Here is a 13,104-nt window from a genome sequence, read left to right on the forward strand (position 1 = left end):
TGTGTGTATGTGTAATGTGTGTAAACTTATCATGTATGCAAATATGAATGTTTAAGAGAAAAATCTTTTTCATGGTTGTACAAAAGAGAGAAACACACAAACGTGTGATCTAAACTTCAAATTGCAACAAAATTGACTGGCATCTTGTAACTTGTTGTTCTGTTTAGCGTTTTTTTTTTTTTTTTTTGCTTATTTGCAAAATCAATTGTTACAAATCAATATTTTCATAGATTGTAATATTATCTTTTGTAATTTTAGGTTTTTATATATTTATTTTCGATTTTGCAAATAATTTCTTTTTTATTAATGATACCGATACCGGTCTCACCACTGGAAACAGATTTATTACCAGTATCATAAAAAATCTCAAACAATAAACAAACATTATAAATAATACTAAAAAATTGTTAATGATACTTTATGAGTATCACCTATGTGCATGCTCTTAGGCTTAGCATAGTCAAAGTCAACTCTTGTTTATATAAGTTGACTGTTGACTTTATCTGAATTTGACTAGGTAATAATAATAAGATTTTGGCAAGAAAAAGAAGAAGGAGAATCTAGATCTCTCTCTGGATAAACCTTATTTCTTTAATTCTATAGATAATTTATTAATTTATGGATCATAAATGCTGAGACATTGACCCAATATTTGACATAATTTGAGATAGTTTCGAAAAAACTAAGAGGGTATTATTGGTTTATTAATTTGTAAATTCATATAGAATTTGGAAATTTCTATTAATTATGAAATCAAGATATATGGATTTTAAAATAACATGTGTTTACCCATGGATTTAAATCCTTCTATTTTTCTCTTTCAATTCCATACAAATCTATTTAAAACATAATTTAGATTCTCAAATCCAAAAACAAATGACTAAACGAATAACATGGGATTTTAACTAGTATTTATAAATCATAGAACCAATAACACATGATTTTAGCTAGGATTTTAAAATCAATGATTGAATAACAAATGATTTTTGTTTGGATTTCTAATTCCTTATAAATTCATGAACCAATAACCCCCTTTAAGATTCAAAAAATCGGCTTAGGCATTCATGAAACTCCGGGAGCTTCGATTTTTGTAAAATCGCTGAATCAAATCGGTTTACCGGTTTAAACGTTTAAATCGGTACTAATCGTCAAATCAGCCCATTTAGTGCATGATTATTTTTTATTGTATGACGTCATTTTGAATAAATGAAATAAAAAACTACTTGATTACTAAAATTGTTAATTACGATTCTTTCATCTCATTTTTTTTATTGGAACTAAGCTATTTTAGTTTTTATATAAACTAAGTGTGAATATAGGTAACAAGTTCAAATATGTACCATTTTTAACATTTCATATTTTATAAAAAATGGTTTGTTTGTAAAATTATGAAAATTAATAGGAAAATAAGTAAAGAATGTACTTATGCCTATGCTCCGCCTAGGCCCCTATTAATCGATCTATGCGATAGACCCATATCGAACGCCTAGAGACCACTTTATAACAATTTTGAACATTGAAAAAACAAATGTCTAACTCACTAACGTGTTTAGATTTATTTACCCACATTGTTTTCTAAAATTCATTTATGGAACAAATTTTAATCGAACAATATATTTAATTTCCGTCGTATACCAAAATTAGTATGTGTCGAAGAAGATTTATATTCTAGTGATTGTATTAGTGTTGTCGTTATGTCAATATATAGATTTAAATTTTTATATCACTCTTTTTTTGATAAACTAAAAGTATGTGAAATGAGTTTTCAAATGCAACAATTATTGCTTTAAGCTAGTTTATTATCTTTGAAGTTTTTCTTTAATCGGATACTATATTAACCTGTGCTTAGCACATAATGAATATTATTTTTAAGTAGGTTAAGTTCGACAAAAGTAACGATTGTGTTATGTTCAAATGATTTGAAGTATATGTTTCATCAATAACTGGAAGATTCTGAAGTATGTATTAGACAATTATTTTGTATATTTAGACATTCGTAATTGCAGAATCGGTAATTTGAATGGTATAAATTTAGTCGTTTGTGTAAATTAGTTTTGGACCCGAAGTACACCCGACTATGAATTTTTATTATATATATATATATATACTAATATTAGCTTTTTACAGTTTTTAATTTAGTATTAATTCTACGATTTAAAGTTTTGGTGGTTCTACAATTTCCTCCTTGGGGCTTACGAATTCTGATGGTAAGATTAAGTGACTGATTTCACTACCAATATGTTTGTTTTTGGATCTTTGAATCTGTTTGATTTGTGTAGTTCTTGATGCTGTTCTTCACAATCAGAGTGAAATTACAAAAGAAGACACAACGCCTATTGCAGTTGTTATTCCAAGGTTAAGTAGTGATTTTTCGTCTACAGCAAGTCTAGTTTTAAATCTCTTATCTGGTCCAGGACTGTTCTTTAATGTCTAATTGACTTGTATTGGTGATTTTGTAGTATTTAAAGGATCTTGCCTACAACACTGCAAAAACAGGTTGGAATATTTTTATTAGCAACCATAGAGGATTGGGAGGTGTTTCAGTGACCGTGAGTTTCATAGAGGATTCTGTTTTCATGTTCTACTAAACGTTTTGCTTATTTATTATATAAACTTGTTATGTTGCAAACAGATGCAATCAGATCGGTTCTATAATGCTGGATGGACAGAGTAGATACGTGTAGTTCTTGGTTATCTTCAACACAAATACTCGTTGGCTCCTCTCTTTGCTATCGGAACTAGCATTGGAGCAAATGTTCTGGTACTGAATCAGGAACCTTAGTATTTTTCTTAGTTTTTGAATGATGTTTAAGTGTGAAGATTTTTTTGTTATTCATTGACCCTCTGTTGCATATTGCTCAGTTGGCTGCACCATAATCTAAATTCAAAAAAAAAAAAAGATTTCAGCCTAAAAGAGTAGCTTGCCTATTTAGATTTTTCAAATACCATTGATATGCATGAGGAAGTCCCTGAATCTATTTAATGCTTCAGGTTAAATACCTTGGGGAAAGAGGGTGAAAGGACTCCTCTGAGGGGTCTTGTAGCTATTTGCTCTCCGTGGGACCTCTTGGTGAGCTATGTTTTAATAACTGTCTTTTAATAATGATTCGTTTCTTTAAGTTTCTCTTGATGAGAAATTAAGACTTCTTTTATTTTCTTCATTGGGTTCTAATTTCAGTCCTTTGAACTTGTAAATAGTACTAAGGGTTTCGTTTGATACAAGTTGATGCTTGATACAACCTGTCAACAGTTTGCCTACTGCTTTCGAATGCCTTACCATCGCAGCGGAACTTGTTACCGTTATGGTCTTTAGATCCTCATTACTATCCTTTAGCTTATGCCATATTTTACTTTTCGGCAATGTCCGGATAGGTTATTTAGCTAAGAAAAAAGAATATATGGAACTTAATTTCCATAAAAGTTTATCGGTTCTTTATTGGCTTTCTCGAGTTTTTTTTTTCAAAACTTTTTATTTTTCTATTGTTTTTTTGGTTTTTTTTTCAAAACTTCTGACATTTAATAATTTATTTTCCCATGTTTATGTTTAAATATGCATTTTACGGGCACTAACCAGAGCCGTCCCAAGAATTTTTAAGGACATAAGCGAATAAAATTTTATATTTTATTATTGTATAATAAATATCATATAAAAATATCTTTTAGCGCTTAAATATTTTTAATAATTAAAAACATAATTAGAAATAACTACATGAGCTGTTAATAATATAAATCAAACAATAAATTATTTTGTGATTGGTAAAAATATATTAAAACTTGATATATAAAATGGGATATTCAATATAGAAATTTTTATATTCAGATGTTAAACATGTAAAAACAAAAATAACTTTGACAAAAATTGATTAAAAAGAAGTTGGTAAAAACACAAAGAGAAGAATAAATGTAGTGGAAAATAAAACTAGCTTATGAGGAAAAATAAACACAAACTGATCAAAATATTAAGAAGAAAGATGGATCGTTTTGAGTTAATGATGGGCATTTAAGGTCAAGAAGAAAAAAAAACTAACAAACAATCTTACATATAAACAACATAACATTAAGTGAATGTTTATTTAATACTAGGTGTTGGCCCATGCGACGCATGGGTTGTTACGTAAAGTTTGTTAATAAATTAATTTTGAAGTAATATTAATTTTAATGTTGTGTACATTTTAATTTTCTGTAGATTTTTTTTGTATGAGTATATTTTTTGTAAAAGTAATATATATGTCATAGTATATGTTTTTTAAAAAAGAGTGTTGTTAGGGAAGCACTGAAATGAAGGAAATTACAAAAACAGAAACAAAAACAAAGAAAAACCCCATAAATATTGATAGATGGAAAGATAAGTTAATATATTGATTGGTAGGAATAGTGGGACTTCCTTGCCGCTCTGATTTATGTAGAGCAAGCTAAGAGAACATATTTTTCTTGAAGGTACATGATTTAGGAGAATCAAATGCTGTCTGCAGTAAAATGAAAATGTTTGTAATAGTAAAAATCATTTAAATGAGCTAAGAGACGATAATGAGATTTTAGTCTTCAAAAGTAGAATTTTTTTAGATAGTATTGAGAGAGTTGCAATAACGTAACTTACATGTTGGGCTCAAAATATAAAGCTGTGAAAAGCGAGGTAGCTCCCTGTTGGTTCCACAAAGAACACGGACTGAAGAAGGAACAAAGGTGTTTGAAGTTGGATTAACTTCTTTATTAGTTGTAGATGTAAAACTCATCATTGGATTATAAAGTCTCATACTCTCCACATTTTGATGTTCTCTAAAGGGACGAAAATGTGTGTGTGTGTGTTTGGAGGAGCCATTTAGTTTTTCCTTAATATTATGCGTAGGGTAGGTGTTTTTGATGAATTAGTTTGTATTATATCTATAGTGGAGTTGTAGGAATTTTGAATACATGAGAGTGAATTATGAGTATTTAAATTCTTAATTTATGGGATATTCTTTTGGGGATATTGAATCAGTGCAGGGAAAATGGAGGGCATACGTTATGTATTGGTAGAAGGTCGTAATCGTAAAGATACGAAGATAAATCCTACAAATAAGTGAAGAGTAAGAAATAGAATAAATTTGACAAAGTCTTACGTAGAAATAACAAAGGCGTGAAAGAGTCGTCAAAATAACAAACACAAAATCAAATGTAGCAGACGATAAACGAGATAATTGGATATTAATTTATTAATTGGTGTCAATTGTGCAGGACTTCTTGCTTTGTCTCTCTGATGTCTCTGATATAGGCTCATGTTCACCGTCTTCGTTACATCCAGCTGGTATCTACAGTATAACATAAATGGAAGGAGTGAGAGACATACACATGTGACAAATTATATTATAAAAATTAAAACTACTGTACACAGTGAATGTCTCGTACTCTGATCTGAAGTTGTAGTCTGTTATTTTAATTTCGAACTCGAATTCCCTTCCAACTAAATCGGAAAAAATTTCAGGCACCCCATCCTTCATCACAGTCAACAGATATTGGACATAATTATTATAAGGATATCACATGTATTGTCGGTTGTGAATAGTTGAAGTTTTATAAATGCGTTACCTGGGAGTCAAGCAACTATGTAGCTGTCATGTTTATCAGTTTGGTGGTGTCTTCATCGAGCAATACAAATATGGTCTTCCCAGAAGTGTCTGAGGTACAATTAGCTCCATTCGGTATTTCACAACACCAATAGGCTCACCATTAATTAGAGCAGCGGCTGCAAATCAGTGAAGAACCACAAGTACCACATGAGATGTATTTCCACTCACGTTCAGCCACTATATCTAGGACGCAAACTGTGCAAATACAAGTTAGAATGTTTTTTTTTTTTTTTTGTATGTTGCAAATAAAGAAATGGAACCTTATATAGGAGGTGAATGATTTAAATTAGAAAGTTAAACGTCACAGAGAAATAGTAAATGCAGTGTATTATTCCACCATTAATGAGAATAGGCAATCATTACGAATGTTTTGAATCTTCTATTGTAATAATCATAACGTATTCGTCTACATATTAACAATAAGGAGATTTTTGAGGAATATCCAACTTTCCATATTCTAAATATGAGAATTAACTTTACGTTTACCCTAAATTAATGCTTTAAATATTTGGTTGTAAATATGCATTTAATATTTGATATAAGTGATTCATTCAATATTGAAAATAAACGTAAATCCAAAGAAATGCATAGGATTTTATTTTTGTAATTATAAGATTTAATGGTTTAAAATTTTAATTTTATTTTTAAAATAAAAATGCCAAGTGGACCAATCATAAGAGAGTGAAACCCTACTTTTATATGTATGATTTACTAACTATAATTTTCCGCCTTAGTATAATCATAGTACTAGACGTATTAGTTAGGTGTTGATTGGTTCTCCCGCTATCATCCGCCTAACAGTTGTTAGCGGTCGGTTGCGGTTAATACCAATCATAGAAAACGTTTGAGGTTGCGGGCGGTTGCGGTTGGTTAAAAAAAAGGAAAGAAACTAAAAAAGAAAAATCAACAGATTCAATATATAGTATCAAGTCCTATATATATTCACATTAATTCTAAAAAAAATAATCATTATCTGACTTTAATTTTCCAATATTAATAATTATTTGCGTTTTACTATCAAATTTATTTATTTAATATTTGAATAATTATTAAGTATTATCTATGGTTTTTAAATATTAATTATAAATTTTATTCCTTTTCATGAATATCGTTTTTGTGTTTTTATATTTTTCACAATTATAGATTATATTTATTATGGTAAAAAAAATTTTAACCGCTATTGTACCCGCTGTTTAACCAGTCATAAATCTCCCGCAAACACACATGTTTTCAACCGCTAAACTTGTCGGTCAAAACGCTAACAACAGTACCGTCCGCTTCCGCGAACTCCCACAGCTGCAACCGCAACCGCTGCGTTTAAACCAATCAAGCCTAGTAATATTTACTAACTATATTTTAAAATTTGAAATAGTATGATCGTAGTACTAGACGTATTATTTGAAAATATCATTTCTATTGATTTCTAAGTATTCCTAATTTCACATATATATATAGAACATGTAAACTATAACCAACAATATTATTTAAATTTACATATCATTAAACTCTAAAATACTAATAAACTACAAAAACATATAATATTGTTTACTATTTTACAAGTATTAAACATTTTTTAAATTGAAATGTAGGTATTTTTAAAATTAGAAATTTTTGTTAAAAGTTAGCATGGAATTAGAAAGATAAAAATAGAACTGAAAGATCACATTTATATTTAGAAAAATAATTAAAGAATAAAAAGAACAAGATAACTGCATCCAATGATGAAGAAGAATTAATACAAAAAAATAAAGAATATATAGGTAGGCACTTTAAAAAATGGTGTGTACGGAAAAAAAAACAAAAAAAAAATGAAAATAGAGCATCAAACTCTTCACTCCTAACTAATGAAGTAATATAGTTTTATACGGCACTCTCTTGCCAAATAAGCCAAGAAATCTTAGTGAGTAATGGCCAATTAAATATTATTTAAAGTTAGTGCTCTACCCTCCCAAAGAGTAGATCCGCCCCTGGATATGATTATAAACTAATCTGTAGTGAATAATGAAAGAACGTATGTGGGGTAAATTATGGAACCACGTTTTTTTTGTGGGAAATTCGTACTCGCTTTTTTGGCGGAAAAATTACTTAATCATAGTTTTGGCGGAAATATATAGACTCGCGCTTTTGGCGGAAAAATTGGAAGACCGTATTTTGGACGGAAAATGGTGAAACTGTGTTTTTAGCAAAAGAATTATGGAATCACGTTTTTACTGCCGCCAACGTATAGACGACTCCAAAGCCTTATTTCTGAAGCCTCTCTACCTACATGAATTGTCTAGATTTGTAGAGCAGATTCGGGAGCCTTCCTCTCCTCAGCTGGTTTAGTGACTCTGTTAGCCACAGTCCTAACCTGCGAACCACATCTTGAGATTAGAAATCTCAGCAAACCTTGCTTGTTTCAAGTGCCTTTACATAGCGATAGGAACCCCCAACCACAACTACGCTAGTTTTTGTCTTCGAGAAAGCTAAAGCAGCTAGCTTTGGCGGGTTGAAACGAGTAACAAAATAGTACTGACATTTTATATTACGGAGTAGCGTTGCATCAGTTTGGCTTTGGATCTTTTCGTCCAGGTTGTAACTTCAAGGAGACCAGCTAAAATGTTTTCATTTTGGATCCCTTTTTGAGCACAACGGAAAAAGCCTCTGAGAGAACTGCCACCGAGGCTTTCTATGACGCCTCAAATGGGGCATCATCGAAGATGTTGGGATTCGGTCTCCATTTTTCATATTTATGGACATTAAGAAAAAAGAAAAAAACGTATTCTTCTACCGATATTAATGTTAATAGAGGCCCACCGACATCAACATCATAGAAGTCCCCCATTACCCATTAAACTATCCCCAATTTTTTTTGGTCCTATTTGATTTTAAGTATCAAAGAACAAGAAAAGAAACTAAAACTATTGAATATTCTCCCACCTAACCACCAAAACCTCCCTCCTAAATTTTTCTCTAAGCTATTATTCTTTTTCTTCAGAAGTCGTTTCAATCCGTTGCTAAAATCAAGCAACCGATCCACATACCTTGTTGTTATTCAGCATTTCCCTCTTGATTGAAACGATTTCTTCTTCTCTTTCTCCTTCTTAGACGGCGATTATAAGGTTTACGACTGGAGCGGTGATATTTGTGTGTGCACATTTCCCAAATGCTTTATAAAAACTATTTTATTTTTGATTTTCTTTTAATCTGAAAAAACAAAATACATCTATACTATTCAGAGAAATTTTAGCCTATTAATCCTTTTTAGAGCCATTTAGAAAAACATTTTCCGGCTCATGTCCTTCATTTTATGTTATGACAAAAAAGATTTTAAGAAAAAAAAATAAAAGGTAAATTTGAACAAATATTCCGACTCATGCCCTTCATTTTATGTTATATCATTTCTTTTTTTTTTGGTAATCAATTGAAAAAGAAGAACAAATAACATACATAATCAGAATCAAATCTATAGAGATATAATCTGTATCTAGGCTTTATCATCAACGGAGCTTCTCTCTGGGAACCCTTAACATTGCCAGAGAGTAACTATCTGTTTGAACGCGCTCGCGACAGCCTTGATAACAATGCTGAGTTTCCCTTATCCCGAGGACTGGCTATCCAACAGTTTGCTACCGGGCTCTACCGGATGACATCAATGCGTGTACACGACAATAATGAATACATTCCTCTCTATATTGGTGTGTATGGATCTGGTCGTACAACCCTCTCATTCTTTGTGGTAAATATACTGAAACATTCGAAACATTCTCTCTTAATTTTTAGCATAAATGCAATTGACTCTCTTTTTCTCTTTCTCCTTCTTAGACGGCGATTATAAGGTTTACGACTGGAGCGGTGATATTTTTGTTTGCACATTTCTCAATTGCCTTCTAAAAACTATTTATTTTTGATTTTCTTTTAATCTGAAAACCAAAAAAAATACATCTATACTATTAATCCTTTTAAGAGCCATTTAGAAAAACCTATTCCGGCTCATGCCCTTCATTTTATGTTACGACAAAATAGATTGTAAGAAAAAAAAAAAAGATAAATTTGAACAAATATTCCAACTCATGCGCTTCATTTTATGTTATATCATTTCTTTTTTTTTGGTAATCATTTGAGAAAGAAGAACAAATAACATACATAACCAGAATCAAATCTACAAAGTAAACAAAATATATAACCTTTCTCTTTTTGTTGTAATCCACCAAAAAAAAAGAACAAATTATGTACGCAATCAGAATCTATATAAACAAGAATTAATCTAAAAACCCATCGATATTTCATAAATAAACAATTTGACTTCTCATTTTTTTGAGAAAGAAAAGCTGGAATCTAAAATATAAAATAGAAAATCTAAACGTAATCAGCCAGGATTTATCTAAGGAGTAAGAATTCAAGAAATAAGATTAAGAATTTACCATGTTCTTCGTGGAGGTTCTGCAGATTTTAGACAACTTTTCTCTTCAAAAGTTGTGTGTTTGTAGCCGAGAAATATTCAGAAAAACACTTAGTCTATGCACAAGTCCAAAGTGATAAGGACGATCATCCACCATTGTTGACTGAGGGAGAAGAAAGTAGAAGTTTCTAGAGAGAAATTTGATGTCTATTGAGAGAAATTAAAAAAGTTTTAACCATAAAAATTAGAACGTTTTAAGGAGAAAACGTGTTATACAAAAGTTTTTTTTTTTGGTTATACAAAATTATTGTAACTTAATATGTGTTGTTTTCTTCCTTTGAAGATTAAAACTGCCACCAGACTGTTATACAAAAATTTGATGGAACACTATACTAATGCGACTACATACAACCGCCTATATGATTAGACCTGTAACACCTTCTACATCCGTGTATATAAGTCATTAAATAAACCTGATATTGAAACTTGTATATAAATTGAGGAACACATCATCACACATGTCAGATTTTTGGAATAGAGATGATATCAAGTGTCCAATTATTGTGCTTATAGAAGGCTTCTCTTTACCGTGTCCAATTACTCAGATCTGTTTATTTTTGTTTTATGGTTAAGGGCAAGTGAATGTTGTTGCTAGCCCAAACGTTATTTATTCAAAATTTGCAGTCCATTTTAAAGAGTGAAGACTTTTTTTTTTTTTCATTTTTTGAGTAAATAAATTTCAACCACGTTATTTTAGTGAGTTCTTATGCCAATGATAATCTTATCTTGCATTATATACTTATGTACTTTATTATTGGATGAAAATAACAGACATATATTATTGGACTTGTTGGGAGGAGAAAAGTTGTGAGGGTAAAAGCGGAATTAAAATAACATGTGGAGGGAGCATGTTACGTGGAACCACTCAGTTCATAACTTCATAGTTCATATAGCACCTCCAATGAAGCGTTCTTAATGAGGTTCTTAAAATTTAAACAATATAAAATAATAGAAAATGAAGAAAGAGAGTTCTAAATCTTCTCATTTAAAAACCTTTGAGTTCTTGTTTAGAACCCCTCTATACCATATGTTTTACTATAATTAGATCAAATTTTGTATTCACAAAAAATATAATTAAATAACAAAATTATATTTAAAATAATATCATAATATTGGTTAGATACTCACAATGAGTATCTAACCTATTGGAGCTGCTCTAGAAAAATGAGTGGTTAAAAAAACAATCTTATAACCAACCACTCGGTTCATCGTTAACTTAAGACTCATTGAGTCAACAACAAAGAGAGCAGATTCTACAGAGAAAAAAGACGAAGAAGAGGAAGATGACAAAGAATGTGCATTCTCATATCATGACTTACGTATCGATGGCTATCACTTCTCGCTCTTTATCCACCTTTCGTCATTCTCCAAGTTTCTCAATTCGGTTTCATCTCTTCGTAGATCCATAGCTCTTTTTGTTTCCACTCATTTTCTCATGCTTACTTTAACTTGTTACATAAAATTGTTGGTTATGTGTATGCATCATTCTAATAATGTGATTAAGATGATATCGAAAACAAGATTAAAACTATATGATTTTTTCACCTAACATTGTCACATGGATGAATTCCGGCAAGATGGTTTTAGCTATACACAACTATACATATGAAAATGCGTCTTAAAAATGTCTAGACATTATCATTATGCACAACTTTCATATGGATGGTATAGTTTGAATGCTATGTTATGAAGCCAGCAACAATCCAGAGCCATATTCCATGGCCTTAATCACTATGTGTTTTACGGCCATAGAGAAAAGAAGTCGATAAAATGGATTAGATGTGTCCAAACTCCAAAGATTTGGACTCTTCTGACATGAGAAGAATTACTTAGCGAACAATGTCCCCTAGATGCATCCCTCCAATCATCTTCTTAAATCTTTATACAAAAATATCCACCAATTGATATTCACTGCAAATTGATTATCTGATATTTAAACCTTGAAAACAGGATATAACGGATAAAACCAAATTATAATTGTAACACCCCGGTTTCAGGAATGGTGTTGTATGCGAAGAGGTTTAAAAGAATTGATTTGGCCACCTATATCACCAAAGTGCACTTATCTTTTCGATCAAATGTCCTGAGAAAACTCCACAGTTAAGTGATATATCATGGATTTTACCCTTTTTAATCATGATATATGTGTCAGTTTTAGTGTATTTTTGTTATTTCTAGAGTCCTTTCTAGTGTTTTTCAGGTTTATACACGTTCGAGACTAATTTGGAGATTATAGATCATTCTGGAGCAAAACCGAGAAGTTATGCTACAAAAGCAATCCGGAGACCAAAATTCGTGCAAGTGTCGATCGACACCACCCCTGGTGTCAGTCGACACCACCCCTGGTGTCAGTCGACACCACCCCTGGTGTCAGTCGACACCAATATCTGACGGCAATTCGATTTTACGTCTTTTTGAAGTTATGAAGATTTGCAGAATCGTCCCAGAACTTTTCCCTATTTTCAAAGAAGTCCTTGCATGTTTTTAAGAACATATCTATAGATTTTTAGGGTTTTATTTTAGAGACATCTCTGAGATCTCGCAGATCTCTCAATCTCTTATTCTATTGTATTCTTGGAGCTTGAACCCTTTGGGAGATAATTGGAGAGAGCTCCTCCAGAGAATATCTTTCTTAACTCTATTATCTTCTTTATTTTCTTAATGCAATTCTATTCAATCATGTTGTTTGTTTCATTCTCCATGTATTAGTAACCACCCTGTTAAGTTTAGGGATTCTCATTAGGGATTTAGATGAATTAGTAGATCGATTACCTGTTAAGTTTAGGGATTCTCTTTATTTTCTTCACCTTAGGTTGTTCTTAATGCTAGTTCTAGAGTAGCTAACTAGAACTTGATCATAGGATAATAGGTTTTGCTAGATACATTCGAGAGGTGGTCTAGGAATATATGTGAACATATCAAACATATTTTTAATGCGCTAGTCTAAATCAAGGAGTTTACATTCGAGAGGAGGAACTACCTGATATTAGATTAGTTAGTCAATACATCCGAGAGGAGGTTGGCTATACATTAGTGCTTTGAGTTCTAGAACGGTTC

Source organism: Arabidopsis lyrata, assembly GCF_000004255.2.
Source record: "Arabidopsis lyrata subsp. lyrata unplaced genomic scaffold ARALYscaffold_7, whole genome shotgun sequence".
Classification (NCBI taxonomy): Eukaryota; Viridiplantae; Streptophyta; class Magnoliopsida; order Brassicales; family Brassicaceae; genus Arabidopsis; species Arabidopsis lyrata.